At 45.1% G+C, this 18,922-nt stretch overlaps 1 protein-coding gene and 3 long non-coding RNA genes across 5 annotated transcripts; 3 read left to right on the forward strand and 1 right to left on the reverse strand.

Annotated features, from left to right (window-relative positions):
- Positions 1 to 18,922, forward strand: part of LOC148642291 (uncharacterized) — a 151,748-nt gene that overhangs the window by 13,733 nt on the left and 119,093 nt on the right.
- Positions 2,479 to 5,863, reverse strand: LOC148642292 (uncharacterized). Of its 3 annotated transcripts, none has more exons than XR_015929523.1 (3): positions 5,725 to 5,827; positions 3,766 to 4,048; positions 2,479 to 3,510 (listed from the first exon to the last, which is right to left on the reverse strand). It is a non-coding gene; the product is annotated as an uncharacterized LOC148642292 (long non-coding RNA). The 3 variants fall into 3 exon arrangements; XR_015929524.1 differs by having other exon boundaries at positions 3,766 to 3,983; positions 5,725 to 5,818; XR_015929522.1 differs by lacking the exon at positions 3,766 to 4,048 and having other exon boundaries at positions 2,479 to 3,008; positions 5,725 to 5,863.
- On the forward strand, positions 4,721 to 5,599 carry LOC148642293 (uncharacterized). The gene is made up of 2 exons (XR_015929525.1): positions 4,721 to 4,862; positions 4,906 to 5,599. It is a non-coding gene; the product is annotated as an uncharacterized LOC148642293 (long non-coding RNA).
- LOC148642294 (uncharacterized) lies at positions 6,917 to 18,023 on the forward strand. Its single transcript, XR_015929550.1, has 4 exons — positions 6,917 to 7,655; positions 7,944 to 8,001; positions 16,926 to 17,027; positions 17,922 to 18,023. It is a non-coding gene; the product is annotated as an uncharacterized LOC148642294 (long non-coding RNA).

Consider the following 18,922-nt stretch of genomic DNA (forward strand, 5'->3'; position numbering starts at 1 on the left):
TCCTACGGCCAACACTACCCACACAGGAGGTGTGTGCGTGACAGCTCCTCAGCTGCAGCAGGAGTCCAAGTGTGCACAGATTTCTTGTTGGGGTTTGTTGTTTGAAGTTTCTGTTTGTATGAACAAACATGCAGACTCCACACAGACAGCACCCCTGGAATCAAACCCAGGGCCCCGGTGCTATGAGGCAGCGATGCTAACCACTGTGCCGCAGTGTTGCCCCCTTTGAAAATGTCTGACTTCCGTTTTAATTTGAGGTCACAAGCTTATAAATGGTCTCACAACGTTTGTCTCATCTCAGGTTTCTCTGACCAGTCCCAAGGACCTGTAGTCACTGACAGCTTCTGCAGTCTGACGGTTCATTTCAGTAGGCTGGAGGGATGGCGCAATTATCCTCAAATCAGTGAGTATTGTTTTGCTCTTGTAACATGAAACATCAAAGAGAAGTCAACAGACTATTCCGTGAAACTGTTCAGACTGGCCCGTGGTGATTTTCTGGGTCCTTTAGTAAGCTGACCGGGACTGTGTCATCGACACACTTTGTGAGAAGCCAGTCTATGTGTTTGCTCTTGTGATCATTCGTGAACGAATGTAAGAGAGTGTAAGAGAGGGAGAAGATTCGGCCCTGGACTGATCCAGTTTTCTATTTAACAACCTCAAACTGCAGGAGAGAAATGCTTCAGTTCTAAGATGGAAATATAATCAGAAAGTATAATTAGCCATTTGTGTATATCATGCCAAAAAATGTTTTATATATAAAAAGAATTTAGTAGAGACATTTGCTTAATAAGGCAGTAGAATAAATGTTGTGATGCTGGTGTGATGGTGCTCTCCAACAAACTGATACAAATGGACAGAGAGACAAAGTGAGAAAGAAAATGTATACATAACAGACATATATGCAGAATACAATACAGTGCTATAAAGTACAGTACCCTAGAGTGAAGATGGAAATCATTCATTCCGGCGCAGGAGAAGTGAATCTGCTCGTATGGTTTTCCTGTACAAATGGAACACGTTGTGAATTCTACATAATTCACAGGAAACAAAATAAACAACTCATTCACTCCCCTGCTGTCCGTGACCCAGAGCTCAGTAATCATTTCACTACTGAAGATCATGCAGTTTTTAATGCTTTTCATTTTAACATCCTACTTGTTAATATTTCCTCTTAGATGAGAATATTCTCTTCGGCGTGTCTTTACAACTCTTCTCTTATTGCTCCTCTTGTCAGTAATCCGGTGTGAAAGCTCTCTCTGTCGGAATCAATGTCTTACCTCTCCGTCTTGTGTTTCAGGTCTCCTCTGGCTGCTGACCCTGCCGTCAGGACAGAACACATCCCGCACTGACCACACTGCTGGGTTTACTGTACGTGACAATAAAGAGCTTGAGCAACACATCTAATGTGATCTCTGCACGCTTCCCGAGGAGCAGAGATGATAAGGTCTATGTCCGTTCCCGAGTCTTTGCGAGAGGCCTGTTTAGTCCGTCACTGAGATGATTTTCGTGCCCACTGAAAAATGAAATAGTGCAGCACAATGAGACTTTAAGCAAAGATCTCATTAGCCCCTTCTGTGAATTGGTGTCTCGCAAGAGATCTTCCATCTCTTTGAAAGTTTCACAGCTTTGACCTCTAGATTAGAAATGACACCAATTGCACATGGGTCCAGCAACGTTCTATATAGTGCACATCACCATCGGGATGAAAAACAAAAATCCCCAGTGGGAGTCCACTCTTTCCCTGCTACGCAAATTGCTTTTCGTTAGGTGAGGTCGCAAGTTCTGATTGGAGAATGTTGTACAGTTTCTTAATGCAATAGGGCGAGTAAGACTGAAGTTCCCCCCGTGTTGGCCGATCAGTGGAACGAAACTGAAAAAAGCTCCTTGAAACTGTGATTCATACACTTATACACTGGCTCAGCATGGTGCTCACCTGCTGTCCTTGGGTGTCTGCTGAAATTTGATTTTTTTTCAGGAGCACTGTGACCCAGAGCTCAATAATCATTTCAGCTACTGAAGATCATTCACTTTTTAATGCTTTTCATTTTAGCATCCTACTTGTTAGTATTTCCTCTTAGGTGAGAATACTCTGGTACTTTTCTGGGTCTTAGTTGAGTGAGCTTTATTAGAATAATTGAACAATACTTTCACCTCCACATAACACTCATAGATTTTTCAAGGGTTAAATATGGGAGCCACGTTTCTTACATGTTTCCTTTTGTAAGTTGATTCACAAAGCTTTCACCGCCTCCACTCCAGTGAATCACTTTGTTTAGCAAGTGATCAGGTGGAACAGTTTAATTTCTTCCTGCAAATAATGCCTTTTCCTTTTTCATCCCATCCGAGTCTCCGTCCTAGTTAAAGTCATTTTGATGTAGAACGGCAGTGGTCCAGTTGAAAGGTTCAAGGTTTCACTGTGTTTTAGAGTGCAGATAAAGAAGATAATAGGAGAGGAAACTGGAAAAGCCGTGACTGTCATTCCATTCAATTCAATTTATTTTCATATAGCGCCTTTCACAACAAGGTTGCCCCAAGGCGCTTAACAATGCAGGTAAATATACATTTTGTGAATACAGAACTGAAGACAATGGAGAAAAGGAACCAAAGACTCCTCAGTAAGGAGAATAAAATCCTCTAGGGGTCCAAGGTCAACTGGCTGCCCAACCCCTTTGGGCATGCTAACATTATATCATTAAAAAAAAAGAAAGAAATGAATGCGGGTATTAATCCATCCATCCATCACGTCGTCTGTATGTCAGTACCCCATGCAGGTCTCTGCAGACCAGCAGAATCCTCCTAAACGACAGCTGTATCCATGATGCCCCTCTTGGATCCATGGCACTGATGCCGCATTCAACTCACATGGTGCCCAGCCGAGGACAGACAGGCCTCTGAAACTATGCTGTGTACAGTATTTCTCCTCTGCAGCATCCCTGCGAGGCAGGACAGGTGCCTGACCTCTGAGAGCCTTGTAAGTAAGTAGAAGGAGTTTGAAGTCCGCCCTGTACCTGAGAGGAAGCCAATGAAGAGAGAGAAGTATGGGAGTTATGTGGTCATTCTTTCTGCTCCAAGTAACAATTCTAGCTGCTGCATTCTGTAAGTATTCAAACTCTTTGCTGTGACAAACCTAACGTACTTTAGGCAGACAAAACGACCTTAAAAAGCCACATGATTTTTAAGTAGTCTGTCTGTGTGTAGTAACAGTGGTTCACATTATTTCAGAACGTATACTCCCGTCTCTGTAACTTTCCTCAGTCAGCTAGTGAACATTCTGTATTTACACCACGAATGCACTACTTTGTCTCGCGCGCGGTCACACTGGCCGTCCACAGGCACGGGCAGGAGCAGGGAACACGAGGCCGCTCTGTAGTGCCCCTGTGGCTCTCCAGCAGAGGGGAGCACTTTGCTCAACAGCCCTGAGCCAAAGGACCCAGTGATAAAGCTGAAAATCTGGCAAGTCCCCCAGTCTCCCTGGGGCGCTGAAGAGGATTTCATCTGATGCTGAGGTTCCTGTAACTCAACACAAAATTGAACACGGCGAGTTATGAGTTTGTGAAGAAGTGACAGCGGAACAATGTCAAACAGGAAGTTAACCTACAGGAAAGAATGAACTGAATCTCTGATATTCAAGCACGCAGTGTGACGTCCACTGTCTATTCAAATCTACTCTGCAAGTCGTACAATTCTTTTTCATACACCGTCTCCTGGTTATTGTTTTGTGAGTGCTTGAACTGTTTCTCAGTAGAAATAAGACCGATAACACACTGCTTCAGGATGCACACTACCGTCGATGAAACCTGTGGTGTAAGCAAGCGAAAAGAGACAGATCCTTCTAAAACACAGAGGCCATCGGGAGGGCAGAAACACTCTGCAACAGGTAGGAGCTGTGGAGCCGTGATTCCCCCGAGCCAGAGCCCTCGTCCTCCCTCGACAGCGAACTGAGCTCCAGCGACTGGAGCAGCTACCTGCCGTCGTGGGACCTCCTGCAGATTGGGAACGGGTAAGGCAATTCGACACAAGCCCACTCCTCTTCCCACTGCTTACACCCCTATAACAAATAGTTTCAGGGTATTCAAGTACAGGATAAAGAGATTACAGGTGTTCCCAATTGGCTGAGGATACAACTCTCTCTCTGAGAAAGCACACAGAGGTGGACAAAGCAATTAAATGCGTTTACAAGTCATTTCCTCTGTATCTGGTCTTTCTTTACATATCAGAAAAGTGAACTGGTGGCTGTTGGAAAGTGTCTGCTCCGTACGTAATATACATGTAAAAGATGTGATTAAATATCTTGGTATTAAGATTTTCAAAAAGGTGATTTTGTGATTTGTGATTTGATGTTCTCTACCTTAGTAAAATAAAATAAAAACTTTATTCATGGTTGTTATTTGTCAAACACGGGCAGAAGGAGGCCTAAATGCTACAGAGTTTAGAGCATCTAATACCGATACCGACAGAGTATTATTTACAAAATTAAGCAAAGTAGGTGGTGTATGTTTCCCTAATTTAATCATTCAGGAACTAGCGGGTATAGACTTTTTACTTGAATGTCATTTGGATGCTGGAAACCCCCCTGAAACTTGCCAGCTTCCATGAAGAAGTTCTCCTCACGTGGTCTCTTATAGATAAACATACCTCCCATAGATACATCATCTAGAATACAGAGAAAAAATAAACCCGTGCTTTGAAAACTGGGTTTAAAATAGTATAAGCTGGGGTCAACAAATTAACTGGTGTGGATGATGAAATGTAGAATCAAGCAGATTTTATGAATAGATATAATGTTTGTGATACGTCTGATAACAATCCGTCGTAACCAGAGCTACTCCTAGAGAGGTATTGATATTTTTAAGAAACTAACAGTATACCATCAGAAACTATGGAAGAATTTACAACCTTTATTAGACTACAAGGAAAACAATTTAGTTATACTTGTACTAATAAATACTTCAGATCCCTCTCGCAATCTCACAATATCTTGTCAAACTATTTTGGAGCACCTCTTTGGGGAAAGTGAGTGGAATCAAACATGACTATTGTCAAACAGATTTTGTATGAATAATAAGGTTAAGGCGTCAGTACAAAATTGTACATTGAATCGACCCGGTAAAGATACACAGTGTGCATAGATTTAAAAGTAATATAGATGATTATTGTCTTTCTCAAAGCAGCCCAGAAACCTTACGTTTGTTTTTGTTTTGTTCTGTTGTTAAAACACTCTGAACAGATCGGCAAAATGGTGTAAAGAAGGCTTCTAATTCTGACATTTCCTGTAGACAAATTGATGTTATTTTACTGCTCAATACTGCTGAACCGAATCTAAAATATAATGTATCATTGGCTTAATCATTATACTTGCTCGTTATTAGATGTATAAATAGCCTAAAGATGAGAAATAATCGAAAATTGAATAATTAGACCGTATGTCGTAGTAGCAGATTGTACTTCTCGCCTACTTGATGTGGTCGAGCAACACCACAATCGCCATACAATCCGTCCGTTCTCATGCTCTGACTTTCAGGTTGGGCAGTGGAATGGATTCCAGGGCAAACTCGTTCTTGTTTGATTATCCGTGTGAAATCTCGCCCAATATAACAGGTAAGCTCATGCACTGAAATTATGCGCTTCCAAATTGAAGCGACACGTATTTGAATAATTTAAAATACACACGAGGGAACGTCTCCAAACCATGTCTAAGTATCACAACATGAAAGCTGTGCGTACCTTATCTTTATTTGCCTGTATAATGTACTCCGGTGATCGGTAATGTAGTCTTGCGTGCATCGTAAAGGATTTATATTATTGCATGATAAAGGAAGAAGAAAACACAAGGAGGTCGAACTGATCAGCAGCGTGAGCTACGGAAAACCCGGAGTGGATCTGCCTTTCCACCGGATCCGGACTTCCGGCTACGGAAAACCCGGAGTGGATCTGCCCTTCCACCGGATCCGGACTTCCGGTTACGGAAAACCCGGAGTGGATCTGCCCTTCCACCGGATCCGGACTTCCGGCTACGGAAAACCCGGAGTGGATCACCCTTCCACCGGATCTGGACTTCCGGCTACGGAAAACCCGGAGTGGATCACCCTTCCACTGGATCTGGACTGCTGGCTACGGAAAACCCGGAGTGGATCGGCCTTCCACTGGATCCGGACTGCCGGCAACGGAAAACCCGGAGTGGATCGGTATTTCACTGGATCCGGACTGCCGGCTACGGAAAACCCGGAGTGGATCGGCCTTCCACTGGATCCGGACTGCCGGCTACGGAAAACCCGGAGTGGATCGGCCCTCCACTGGATCCGGACTGCCGGCAACGGAGAACCCGGAGTGGATCGGTCTTTCACTGGATCCGGACTGCCGGCTACGGAAAACCCGGAGTGGATCGGCCTTTCACTGGATCCGGACTGCCGGCTACGGAAAACCCGGAGTGGATCGGCCTTCCACTGGATCCGGACTGTGAGCAGCTTTTGTCCAATCGGCGCTGAGATTTCAGCAGGAGGCGGGAGACAGGCTCTTGTCCAGTCACACAGCTTCAGTCCCGGGACTTTTCCGAATTCCGGCGGGCGGTGACACTTCCGAGAAATGTCCACTGGGTGGCGACAGAGATCCACGAGTCCACGGAGCTGAGTCTCAAAGCGCTATCGGAAAGACTTGAAATCGGAAAGAAATACATTTGTTACATTTTAATCCCATTGAAAGGAAGATGAAAATATCGTTTGTATTTTAAAACATTATTATACTTGCGCAACATAATTATTAAGGGAATGGTGTGAGAGGAGACCGTGTTTGAACAGTTTAAGACGGATGTAAAGACATTTTATTTCAGAATGTCTTTCTGAAATGTGTCTGTTTCTGTGTTGTAAGAACGTTGAAGCATGGACGGGCCTTATCTGCATTTGCCATGTTGAACCTTTTTTTTTCCATAAAATGTACATGAATTATTGCATGTACCCTGACAATACGACTGCTACGTTACGTTTTCTTGTAGTTTTTGGTCTCATAAAAATACAAAAGACGCGAGTCGATGACGTCAAAATGTTGTCGCCCACAGGGCTTATGGGTAATGTAGTCTCTGTAGTTCACTGGGCTGCCCTGCCCATGTGTTTCGCTGATTTGATTGAACATTAGAATTAATTATATTAATACAATTTCAGCGTATTTATCGTGTCTTGTATTTCTTTGTCTCTCTTATGTGTTCCCTTGTGTGTATGTTTTCTTGTATTTCACGTGTCTGCATCGCTGGTTTATCGACCCGGCACATAAAGCAAACCCACTGTCCTCGTGTTTCTTAGCTCCCGTCTTGTTTGCAAACTTTTCTCCTGTGTTTATTTTACTTTGTCAATAAAACGTGGTTGCCGGGGAAACGGTGCTGCAGAAGTTGTTGCGATCTGACCTCTAGGAGGTAAACAGGCGGCTTTTGTAATCTAATCAGCAAGCAAAGCAGAAACATTAGTCTAAAAAGCGCTGGCTGGAGTATTTTGTGGACATTATGCAGAAGAAAAGGAAGAAACGGTGAGTCGCAGGCTGTCGGTAAATATCAGCGCTGGGCTCACTGCACCATGAGCGAGTCCGTCGGCGCCTCCGCCTGCTGGGGTGTGTTACTGCAGGAGTGAGGAGTCTCCGGTCTCCGGTCGCGTCCTGATCTGCATGTGGAGGTGAAAGGCTGAGAGACGGCGCACATGCTCTGCACATGTTCTCATGTGTCTGGTTTCCTGGAGTGCTGTCTGTGTGGAGTTTGCATGCTCTGCTCATGTTCTCAAGGGTTTCCTGCCGCTTCTGCAGTCCAGTGTTGGTGAGTCTGTCAGGTCGATTGTGTTGTGGTGTGAGTGTGCCCTAAAGGAGGTTTTAATAGTATGGGGTTTGTGTGTTCACTTGTATGCAGACCACTGGAGAGACCGGTTGTTTTTTGCCAGGCAGACTAATGGCTGCATATTCAATTCCAGCTACTGATGTTGCCAAACCAGCAAGTGGGACAGTGTTTGAAAACCCTTTCAATGAAAGGTTTGTAGAACAGTGTTGCTATTGTTCTTTTTAATTCGAGGTCACCAAGCTTATAAATGGTCTCACAACGTTTGTCTCTTTTCAGGTTTCTCCGACCCGGAGAGTGAACAAAGAAGTGATAAGGGCCCATAACACCTAAGCTCGGCACTCTCACACTCTTCAGCCACACAAGCTTCCTCCTGGTAAAATACTGGGCAAGCCCCTTTCTGACAGGGACAGTGGAAAACCCCCTGAGGGAGATGGGCTGAGGGGAGGAATAAAACCATCTGAGCCGGAACGGAGCGCGCTCCCGATTCCCACTAGACCCGGGAGGCAGCACAAGGGAAGCTGCGGAGCGCGAGTTCACAGACGCAAGGACCGATTGACGACCACGGGAGACAGTGGCATCGGAACAGAGGTACTGTACAGAGACTTTTAATACCTGAAGGCAAGGAGCGAGAAACCGGCCCGGCTAACCGCTCCAAACTGAGGGGAATGGAATACAGTTCGCGGGAGGATTTCTAGTGGAACCTGAACGGAGTCTGGGGAAATGGGACCGGCCTCTCGTTCACTGGGGCCATCAAAGACTTTACAGGTACGAAGAAGAATCGTTCGAGTGGCCACTCTTCGGTACTTGACAGAAAAGACTGCCGTCCCTCTGGATTCATTATGACCCTTGGAAGGACCTTTTGTTGCTGCTGTTTTCGTTGTGTCTTTGGCTGATGGTGAATGTGGATAGAAAATAAAAAGGTCACTTATACGATACACATGCTTGTCGCTGGTCTGTGTGGGCATTGGTGGATCTGGGAGATCAACAGAACCTGTGGTAATGGAGAGGGGCCCTGGCACCCTGTTTGCATTGCTAGGTGCCGTAGTCATATATGAGGCAGGAAATAATTCTTGTTTGAGGGGTCACCTCACTGTGACAGGAACGTGTTGGGAAGATGCGCCAGTTCTGACGTTAGTGCGACGGGTCTGTAGGCATTAAGGCAGGTTCTTGTGTCCTTTTTTGGAACAGGAACAATAACAGAAGATTTGAAGCAGTCTGGCACTGTGCACTGGGACAATGATTGCTTAAAAACGTCTGTAAAGATTGGAGCGAGTTGGCCAGCACAGGGCTGTAGTGTGGCTGGAGATACACAGTCAGGTCCTGCTGCCTTTTTACAGTTTTGCTTTTTGAATAGCCTTAACACATCCTGTTCTTTGCTTCACAGGGCATTCTCAAGACTTGTAAACGGCATCAAGTCTTTGGGAGAGATTGAGTGTGAGTGGGTGTGGCACTCCAGTTGAGTGGGGGACAATAGCTCATCCCCAGGATGTGAATTATTTGGACGAGTTGCGAGACTGCCATGGACAAGGTCGTTGGAGATCCTTTGTGTTTCAGACCTGCTGTAAAATGTGTTATCTGGTAGAGAGTGATCAAGATGTATCTGAGGGGATTTTCTTTTGTAATTGGTAACAGTTTGGAGACCTTTCCAGACAGATAAACAGTCTTTGTTAGCAAACAGTTGTTCCAGCTGTGGACAGGAGGGGAAACAAAAGGTAGAGAACACTATTTTTAGAGAAATGGCCCTAAAGGAACAAAGCATAGTGTAGGATGCCACTAGCTTAAGTCTTAACAGCACTGCATGAGAGGAGACGCCAGTGTCTATTTGTTCTGAGGGGTCCTCAGAAAGGTCAAAAGGTTGCAAACAGATAGGAGACTGGTTATATGCCTGAAGCTTAGCTAGAGGAACATAACATTGCTGGAATGCTGAGAGGGGAGGTTATCAGAGCCTAATGTTATTGCGAAAAATGGCAACTAGCTATAGAAGATCTGATGAATGTCTGTCCTGTGAATTGTTAAGGGTTTCATGTTATTGTGTGTCCAAGTAGTCCGGACTGCTGTGCTACTGTATGTGTTGTTTGTCTTGTGAATTTTCTGTTTTACACCTATTGTATCCATAGTGGTACGGGCCAAATCCTATTTAAAGGGTGTTGCGAGCACTGGGGTTTGTTGGGAGTGGTAAGTTAGGAGTCTCGAAATGAGAGCAAGGTGCGAGTGGATATGATAAAAAGATTGTTCCTTTATTTTGTTTCTGATACCTGGTGAAGAGACGCAGTGAGTGTTTGTGTGGCCAGCTGCGTCAACTTCAATAAAACTGGCCTTTTGGTTTGTTTGAGTGCTGACTTGCTATGGTGTATTTTTTCTCTCTGTGAACAACATGTCCTACGGCCAACACTACCCACACAGGAGGTGTGTGCGTGACAGCTCCTCAGCTGCAGCAGGAGTCCAAGTGTGCACAGATTTCTTGTTGGGGTTTGTTGTTTGAAGTTTCTGTTTGTATGTAGGAAGCAATTGTGCCATTGCGTGGTTCCAGTTATAGCATGGGACGAGAGCTCCCGAAGAGCGCCTGCCTCCTGCCCGATTCGACGTCTAAAATCATCACAGAATGAGAGGAGCCAACAGGAATGCAAGTCTCTTCTGGTGAGGAGCCTCCGACACAGCCCCCAGTACTGGGTGTGCAGAAAGAATCCTGTTCTACAGTTGTGGTGCGAAATGGCCTCCAGTCCTTGTCAAATGCTGGGTTTCTCTGGACTGCAGTCCCCTCCGCATTTGGATGATTGTGATTGGTGTTGCTGTAGCTGTGCTGTCCTGAGACTGACTGGTGTCAAGACCAGCTGTACTCTGGGATCAGCAGGGCCTAGTGGTGGCCTAGTGGTTAGCTGTTTTTCTCTGCGCAAGGAGGAGTTTCTACAGAGTGTACTCCTGGTCTGTGAGGGGACCCCACACTTCACTGCCGTATAGGGCAATGGGTTGGATTACACTTTCAGATATTTGGAGCCAAATTCTTGTTGGTGGGTTGACATTGAAGAGCCTCCTTCTTATTGCGTAGAAAGCCCTGAGTGCCTTCTCCCTCAGTGCCTTCACTGCCAGGTCAAAACTCCCAGAAGAGCTGATGGTGAGACCGAGATATGTGTAGCTGGATGTGTGCTCCAATGTGTTGTTGTTCAGTGTGAATTTGTACCTGTTTCCCTGCGGTCTGGCTTTCTCCTGGAAAACCATAACTCTGGTCTTGTCCAGATTGACTGGCAGTGCCCAGGTGTGACAGTCCTGCTCCAGCAGTGCCAGGCTCTGCTGTTCTGGGTCCAGATGGGCTGGCAGTGCCCAGGTCTGACAGTCCTGCTCCAGCAGTGCCAGGCTCTGCTGTTCTGGGTCCAGATGGGCTGGCAGTGTCCAGGTCTAACACTCCTGCTCCAGCGGTGCCAGGCTCTTCTGGGTCCAGATGGGCTGGCAGTGCCCAAGTCTGACAGTCCTGCCCCAGTAGTGCCAGGCTCTGCTGTTCTGGGTCCAGATGGGCTGGCAGTGCCCAGGTGTGACAGTACTACCCCAGCAGTGCCAGGCTCTGCTGTTCTGGGTCCAGATGGGCTGGCAGTGTCCAGGTCTAACACTCCTGCTCCAGCGGTGCCAGGCTCTTCTGTTCTGGGTCCAGATGGGCTGGCTGTGCCCAAGTCTGACAGTCCTGCTCCAGCAGTGCCAGGCTCTGCTGTTCTGGGTCCAGATGGGCTGGCAGTGCCCAAGTCTGACAGTCCTGCCCCAGTAGTGCCAGGCTCTGCTGTTCTGGGTCCAGTTTGGCTGGCAGTGCCCAGATGTGACAGTCCTGCTCCAGCAGTGCCAGGCTCTGCTGTTCTGGGTCCAGATGGGCTGGCAGTGACCAGGTCTGACAGTGCTGCTCCAGTAGTGCCAGGCTCTGCTGTTCTGGGTCCAGATGGGCTGGCAGTGACCAGGTGTGACAGTGCTGCTCCAGTAGTGCCAGGCTCTGCTGTTCTGGGTCCAGATGGGCTGGCAGTGCCCAGGTGTGACAGTCCTGCTCCAGCAGTGCCAGGCTCTGCTGTTCTGGGTCCAGATGGGCTGGCAGTGTCCAGGTCTAACACTCCTGCTCCAGCGGTGCCAGGCTCTTCTGTTCTGGGTCCAGATGGGCTGGCAGTGCCCAAGTCTGACAGTGCTGCTCCAGTAGTGCCAGGCTCTGCTGTTCTGGGTCCAGATGGGCTGGCAGTGACCAGGTCTGACAGTGCTGCTCCAGCAGTGCCAGGCTCTGCTGTTCTTGGTCCAGATGGGCCATCAGAGCCCAGGTGTGAATGTGATGGGATGTGTGGCGGTTTGGTAGGAAGCCAGTCTGACTCTAATGCAGGACATTGTGCTCAGTAAGGAGGGCCGGTTATCAGATATTCAAGATACGACAGAGTTCCTTCCCCAGGTTACTGTTCACACGGAAGCCCCGGTACCTGTTGGGGTCGAGTCTGTCTCCATTCTTACAGACGGGCGTGATCAGTCCTTGATTCCAGGCCTCAGGGAAACAGCCGGCCGTCAGGTCGAGGTTGAGGAGTTTGAGCAGGCTTTGCTGCAGGTCTGAGCTGCAGTTGGGTCAAGCGTTGTTGACTGTGTCTTGGCTACAGGCCTTTTGTGGTCTGAGAGTTGTCTGTTTGTGTATGTGCTTATCTTCTTTAGGGTGTGCATGTAGTGTCTAACCATCTCACAGTATCTGAGGCGCAGCTCAGAGTGGTGTGGTGTTGTTTTAGTTCTGGTAGTTCTCTTCAGTTGTTTCTGCACTCTGTATCAAACCATTTGATATTGTTTCTGAGTGTGTTTCATATGAATGTAGTCATTTTGATTTTAAGGCTAGTTTCTCAAAAACATGGTTTAAATTTATGAACGATTTGTTGGTTTGATACAGAGCGTTTTGAAATGTAAGGGATCAAGTAATGGGTTTATTTGCTGCTGAAAAGAGAAGAAAGAAAAAAAAAGAAATGAGACAATTAGCTTGTAATGAGTTTATAACAACAGTAATTAGATTCCTGCAAGCACTCTTTTCATTGTCCAACAACTGAAAGCTTTTAGGTATAAAGGAAGGGTCCTCTAATATTTGATGTGTGAGATTGTCGTTCTATTGGAGATGTTAGTGAGTCTGAGGATTTGTGTTAATATGACAATACTGCTACTACTATTAATAATACAGCATGGCAAGACTTCTTTCAGTCATTTCCCACCCCTCCACCTCAGTGAATCACACATGTTAAACTTCCATCTCGTGTTCCAGATCAGACATGAGCAATCCTATATTACAAATACTTACCACCAGACAATTTAACCAGACAATAATTTATGCAATTATTAATTCAACAGAAGCAGCAGGACGAGGAAAGTGCCCCTCTGATGGCCGGTCAGTGGAATTAAACTGGAAAATTTCTTAGAAATGATTATTCTTACAATAATGTGCCAATGGCGCCGCTTGGTGGTCATTCATCAAAATTTCACCGAAAGTTTTTTTTAATTAAAATACCGTTAGTAATGTTGGTATTAATAAGTTATTTTAATTTTAAAAATATTTACGCATTTTCAACAGCAAAGAATACATTGCATTGCAAACAAGAGTAATGAATGAATGTATTGTACATGGATACAAAATACAAAATAAATGCAATAAACCAAAAATTAAAATAACATTCAAAAGGCGCGAGTCGATGACGTCAGAAGGAAGTCGCCCACAGGGCGTATGGGTAATGTAGTTTCTGTAGTTCTCTGGCCCGCACTGCCCACGTGTTTCGGTGATTTGATTGAACATCAGAATTAATTCTATTGTACCATTTCAGCGTGTTTATCGTGTCATGGATTTCTATGACTGTCTTATGGGTTCTCTTGTGTGTCATGTTTATTTTAGTGGGTGGCAGTGCTGGGGCCCTGAACTGTAATCATTCGTGTTACTCATCATCATTGTTACTGTGACCCTCCTGGGAGGAGGGGACCTTTGTAAGATTCCTGTCCTGGCAAGCAGCAGGTGAGAGTTTGCTGTCCGACTCAATTACACCTCCGCTACCTCATTTCACCTCTTTCACCAGCCTGTAAAGGGGGTTGTGATAACATGGGGTCTTTCTCTTTAACAACCTCAAACCGCAGGAAAGAAATGCTTCATTTATAAGATTGAAATATAACCAGAAAGTATAAAAATAGCTATTTGTGTGTATCATGTCAGACATATTTGTTTTTATTTTAAAAGAATTTATAAGAGAAATATGATTAATAAGGCAGTAGAATCCATTTAAACTGTCATTTTCCTGTTTAGGTTGGAAAGTTTAATTTGATCGAGTCCACTTGAGTGCCTAAGCAACTGTTTGGGTAGTTTGGCTGGTGTGGTGGTGCTCTCCAAATACCTGATCCAAACGGACAGGGAGACAAAGTGAGAAAGAAAAGGTGTAAGTAACAGACATATCATATGCAGAATACAGTAATGTGCTGTTCAGCACAGTGACCTAGAGTGAAGATGGAAATCAGTCATTCTAGTGCTCTCAACGGCTTTCCATTACAAACGGACCAGGGCTTCCTGAGACACAGGCAGTTGGAGTTATATAGAGTTAGAGGTTGTTTTCACGGCACCAGCCGACTAAAGCAGAGACCTCCTTCCACTCCAGAATTTTTTTTTTATTTGGGTGGGATCATCTGGAGTCTTGATTCCTTTCACGGAGTCAGCAGTAGATACACAGCTGTTAGCATAGGAGGAGTACAGAAGAGGTGACAGCAGTGCTGGGGACCCTCTGGCACAACCAGAGGTGTGAAATTGAAAATGTTTGGAAGGAATGGGAAGCTAAAGGCAGAGTCACAATCTCTGATTCATGTCAACAAAACAGTAAGTTCTTTCCTCAGGCAGCTTCGTTAGAACATTTTAAATAGATGTAAAAGTGTATTTACAGACTATATCAGCCCTTATCTTTATTCACCTGGTTTAATCTTTTTTTCAGAAGTGTAAATATATTATACTATGTACCCCTGATGGTATTATTGATGTGCTATAAATATACTCTTGTTTGTATTGTATCTATTTTTATTGCTACAATAAAAAGTTAAAAAGAACTGCACTTTCGAAAAATGTCCACTTGGCGGCGACAGAGATACACGAGTCTATGGCGGCGAGTCCAATAGCGCCTCCGTACAGATCCTCGTTGTGCAGAGATTGAAAATCAATACAGATGATAACTGTGACGTTTGTGACAGCAACTCTGAAAGATAACGTAAAGAAGGAAACTAATATTGACATTACTTTTAAAGAAGTTTAATAATACTACATTTTAAACCTATTGAAAGTAATATGAAAATATCTTTGTATTTAAACAAATATGATACTTCCACGATATAATAATTAACGAAATGCTGTGAGAGGAGACCCATGTTTAAACACTTTAAAACGGATGTAAATGCGTCTGTACAGACAATTTGAAACATGTACGGACCTTATCTGCTTTTGTTTACTATTAAACAAGATTACTTGTTTAATCTTTTTCCATAACATGTACACGTATTATCGTATGTGCCCCTGACTATACTCTGTGTTATATGTATTCTTGTTTTTATAGCATGTATTGTTGTTATAATTAAAAATAAAAAGACGCGACTCGATTACGTCAAAGGGAAGTCGCCACAGGCCTTGTGGGAAATGTAGTCTTTATAGTGCTCTGGACTGCGCTCCACACGTGTTCCGCAGATTTGATTGAGCATCAGAATTAATTATACAATGTCAGTGTATTTACCGTGTCGCGGATTTCTATGTCTGTCTTACAAGACGGACTCGGCAGGAGCTGTTTCTTGCTCTCCGGAGTGAAGCTGCTCTGGGAAGAGACGAGCAAATCTTCAGACTCTTTGTAAATGAGACATCATGACAGCTGTGCCGACCTGCTCTTTATTGACCTGTTGAACCTGTTTGTGTAAAAAGCGGGAGTCTTGTGTACCCCTGATTGGGTTATGTGTACTCTAGTGTGTTTGCAGCGCTCGTCCTGCCTGGTTTATCAACTCGACACAGAAACAAAACCCACTGCCGTCGTGTCTGTGGGTTTCTGAGCTCTCTTGTCTTGTTTGCAAACTTTTCTCCTGTGTTTATTTTACTTTGTTAAATAAAACGTGGTTACCGGGGCAACGGAGCTGCAGTAGTTGTTGCCGGAGCTGGTCTGACCTCCAGCAGGTCAACAAGCGGCTTTTGTAATCTAATCTGCGAGAGAAACAGAAATTTAAGAAACTTTAGTCTAAAAAGCGCTGGCTGGAGTATTTTGTGGAAGAAACGGTGACTCGCAGGCTGTGGGACAGGACTATCAGGGACACATCAGCGCTGGACACCAGCCTCACACCGCTGGGCTCACTGCACCATGAGCGAGTCCGTCGGCGCCTCCTCCTGCTTGGGTGTGTGTTACTGCAGGAGTGAGGAGTCTCCGGTCTCCGGTCGCGTCATGATCTGCAAGTGGAGGTGAGAGACGGCGGCGCAGTGGGTGGCAGCGCTGGGAGCCTGGATTTAGTTCCTGGGCTGCTGTCTGTGTGGAGTTTGCATGCTCTGCCTGTGTTCTCATGGGTCTGGTTTCCTGGGCTGCTGTCTGTGTGGAGTCTGCATGCTCTGCCTGTGTTCTCATGGGTCCTGTTCATGGGGTGCTGTCTGTGTGGAGTCTGCATGCTCTGCCCCTGTTCTCATGGGTCTGGTTTCCTGGGGTGCTGTCTGTGTGGATACCTGGTGATGAGACCCAGTGAGTGTTTGTGTGGCCAGCTGCGTCAACTTCAATAAAACTGGCCTTTTGGTTTGTTTGAGTGCTGACTTGCTATGGTGTATTTTTTCTCCCTGTGAACAACACGTCCTACGGCCAACACTACCCACACAGGAGGTGTGTGCGTGACAGCTCCTCAGCTGCAGCAGGAGTCCAAGTGTGCACAGATTTCTTGTTGGGGTTTGTTGTTTGAAGTTTCTGTTTGTATGAACAAACATGCAGACTCCACACAGACAGCACCCCTGGAATCAAACCCAGGGCCCCGGTGCTATGAGGCAGCGATGCTAACCACTGTGCCGCAGTGTTGCCCCCTTTGAAAATGTCTGACTTCCGTTTTAATTTGAGGTCACAAGCTTATAAATGGTCTCACAACGTTTGTCTCATCTCAGGTTTCTCTGACCAGTCCCAAGGACCTGTAGTCACTGACAGCTTCTGCAGTCTGACGGTTCATTTCAGTAGGCTGGAGGGATGGCGCAATTATCCTCAAATCAGTGAGTATTGTTTTGCTCTTGTAACATGAAACATCAAAGAGAAGTCAACAGACTATTCCGTGAAACTGTTCAGACTGGCCCGTGGTGATTTTCTGGGTCCTTTAGTAAGCTGACCGGGACTGTGTCATCGACACACTTTGTGAGAAGCCAGTCTATGTGTTTGCTCTTGTGATCATTCGTGAACGAATGTAAGAGAGTGTAAGAGAGGGAGAAGATTCGGCCCTGGAGTGATCCAGTTTTCTATTTAACAACCTCAAACTGCAGGAGAGAAATGCTTCAGTTCTAAGATGGAAATATAATCAGAAAGTATAATTAGCCATTTGTGTATATCATGCCAAAAAATGTTTTATATATAAAAAGAATTTAGTAGAGACATTTGCTTAATAAGGCAGTAGAATAAATGTTGTGATGCTGGTGTGATGGTGCTCTCCAACAAACTGATACAAATGGACAGAGAGACAAAGTGAGAAAGAAAATGTATACATAACAGACATATATGCAGAATACAATACAGTGCTATAAAGTACAGTACCCTAGAGTGAAGATGGAAATCATTCATTCCGGCGCAGGAGAAGTGAATCTGCTCGTATGGTTTTCCTGTACAAATGGAACACGTTGTGAATTCTACATAATTCACAGGAAACAAAATAAACAACTCATTCACTCCCCTGCTGTCCGTGACCCAGAGCTCAGTAATCATTTCACTACTGAAGATCATGCAGTTTTTAATGCTTTTCATTTTAACATCCTACTTGTTAATATTTCCTCTTAGATGAGAATATTCTCTTCGGCGTGTCTTTACAACTCTTCTCTTATTGCTCCTCTTGTCAGTAATCCGGTGTGAAAGCTCTCTCTGTCGGAATCAATGTCTTACCTCTCCGTCTTGTGTTTCAGGTCTCCTCTGGCTGCTGACCCTGCCGTCAGGACAGAACACATCCCGCACTGACCACACTGCTGGGTTTACTGTACGTGACAATAAAGAGCTTGAGCAACACATCTAATGTGATCTCTGCACGCTTCCCGAGGAGCAGAGATGATAAGGTCTATGTCCGTTCCCGAGTCTTTGCGAGAGGCCTGTTTAGTCCGTCACTGAGATGATTTTCGTGCCCACTGAAAAATGAAATAGTGCAGCACAATGAGACTTTAAGCAAAGATCTCATTAGCCCCTTCTGTGAATTGGTGTCTCGCAAGAGATCTTCCATCTCTTTGAAAGTTTCACAGCTTTGACCTCTAGATTAGAAATGACACCAATTGCACATGGGTCCAGCAACGTTCTATATAGTGCACATCACCATCGGGATGAAAAACAAAAATCCCCAGTGGGAGTCCACTCTTTCCCTGCTACGCAAATTGCTTTTCGTTAGGTGAGGTCGCAAGTTCTGATTGGAGAATGTTGTACAGTTTCTTAATGCAATAGGGCGAGTAAGACTGAAGTTCCCCCCGTGTTGGCCGATCAGTGGAACGAAACTGAAAAAAGCTCCTTGAAACTGTGATTCATACACTTATACACTGGCTCAGCATGGTGCTCACCTGCTGTCCTTGGGTGTCTGCTGAAATTTGATTTTTTTTCAGGAGCACTGTGACCCAGAGCTCAATAATCATTTCAGCTACTGAAGATCATTCACTTTTTAATGCTTTTCATTTTAGCATCCTACTTGTTAGTATTTCCTCTTAGGTGAGAATACTCTGGTACTTTTCTGGGTCTTAGTTGAGTGAGCTTTATTAGAATAATTGAACAATACTTTCACCTCCACATAACACTCATAGATTTTTCAAGGGTTAAATATGGGAGCCACGTTTCTTACATGTTTCCTTTTGTAAGTTGATTCACAAAGCTTTCACCGCCTCCACTCCAGTGAATCACTTTGTTTAGCAAGTGATCAGGTGGAACAGTT

Source organism: Lepisosteus platostomus, chromosome 23 (assembly GCF_059453375.1).
Source record: "Lepisosteus platostomus isolate fLepPlt1 chromosome 23, fLepPlt1.hap1, whole genome shotgun sequence".
In the NCBI taxonomy this organism is placed as follows: Eukaryota; Metazoa; Chordata; class Actinopteri; order Semionotiformes; family Lepisosteidae; genus Lepisosteus; species Lepisosteus platostomus.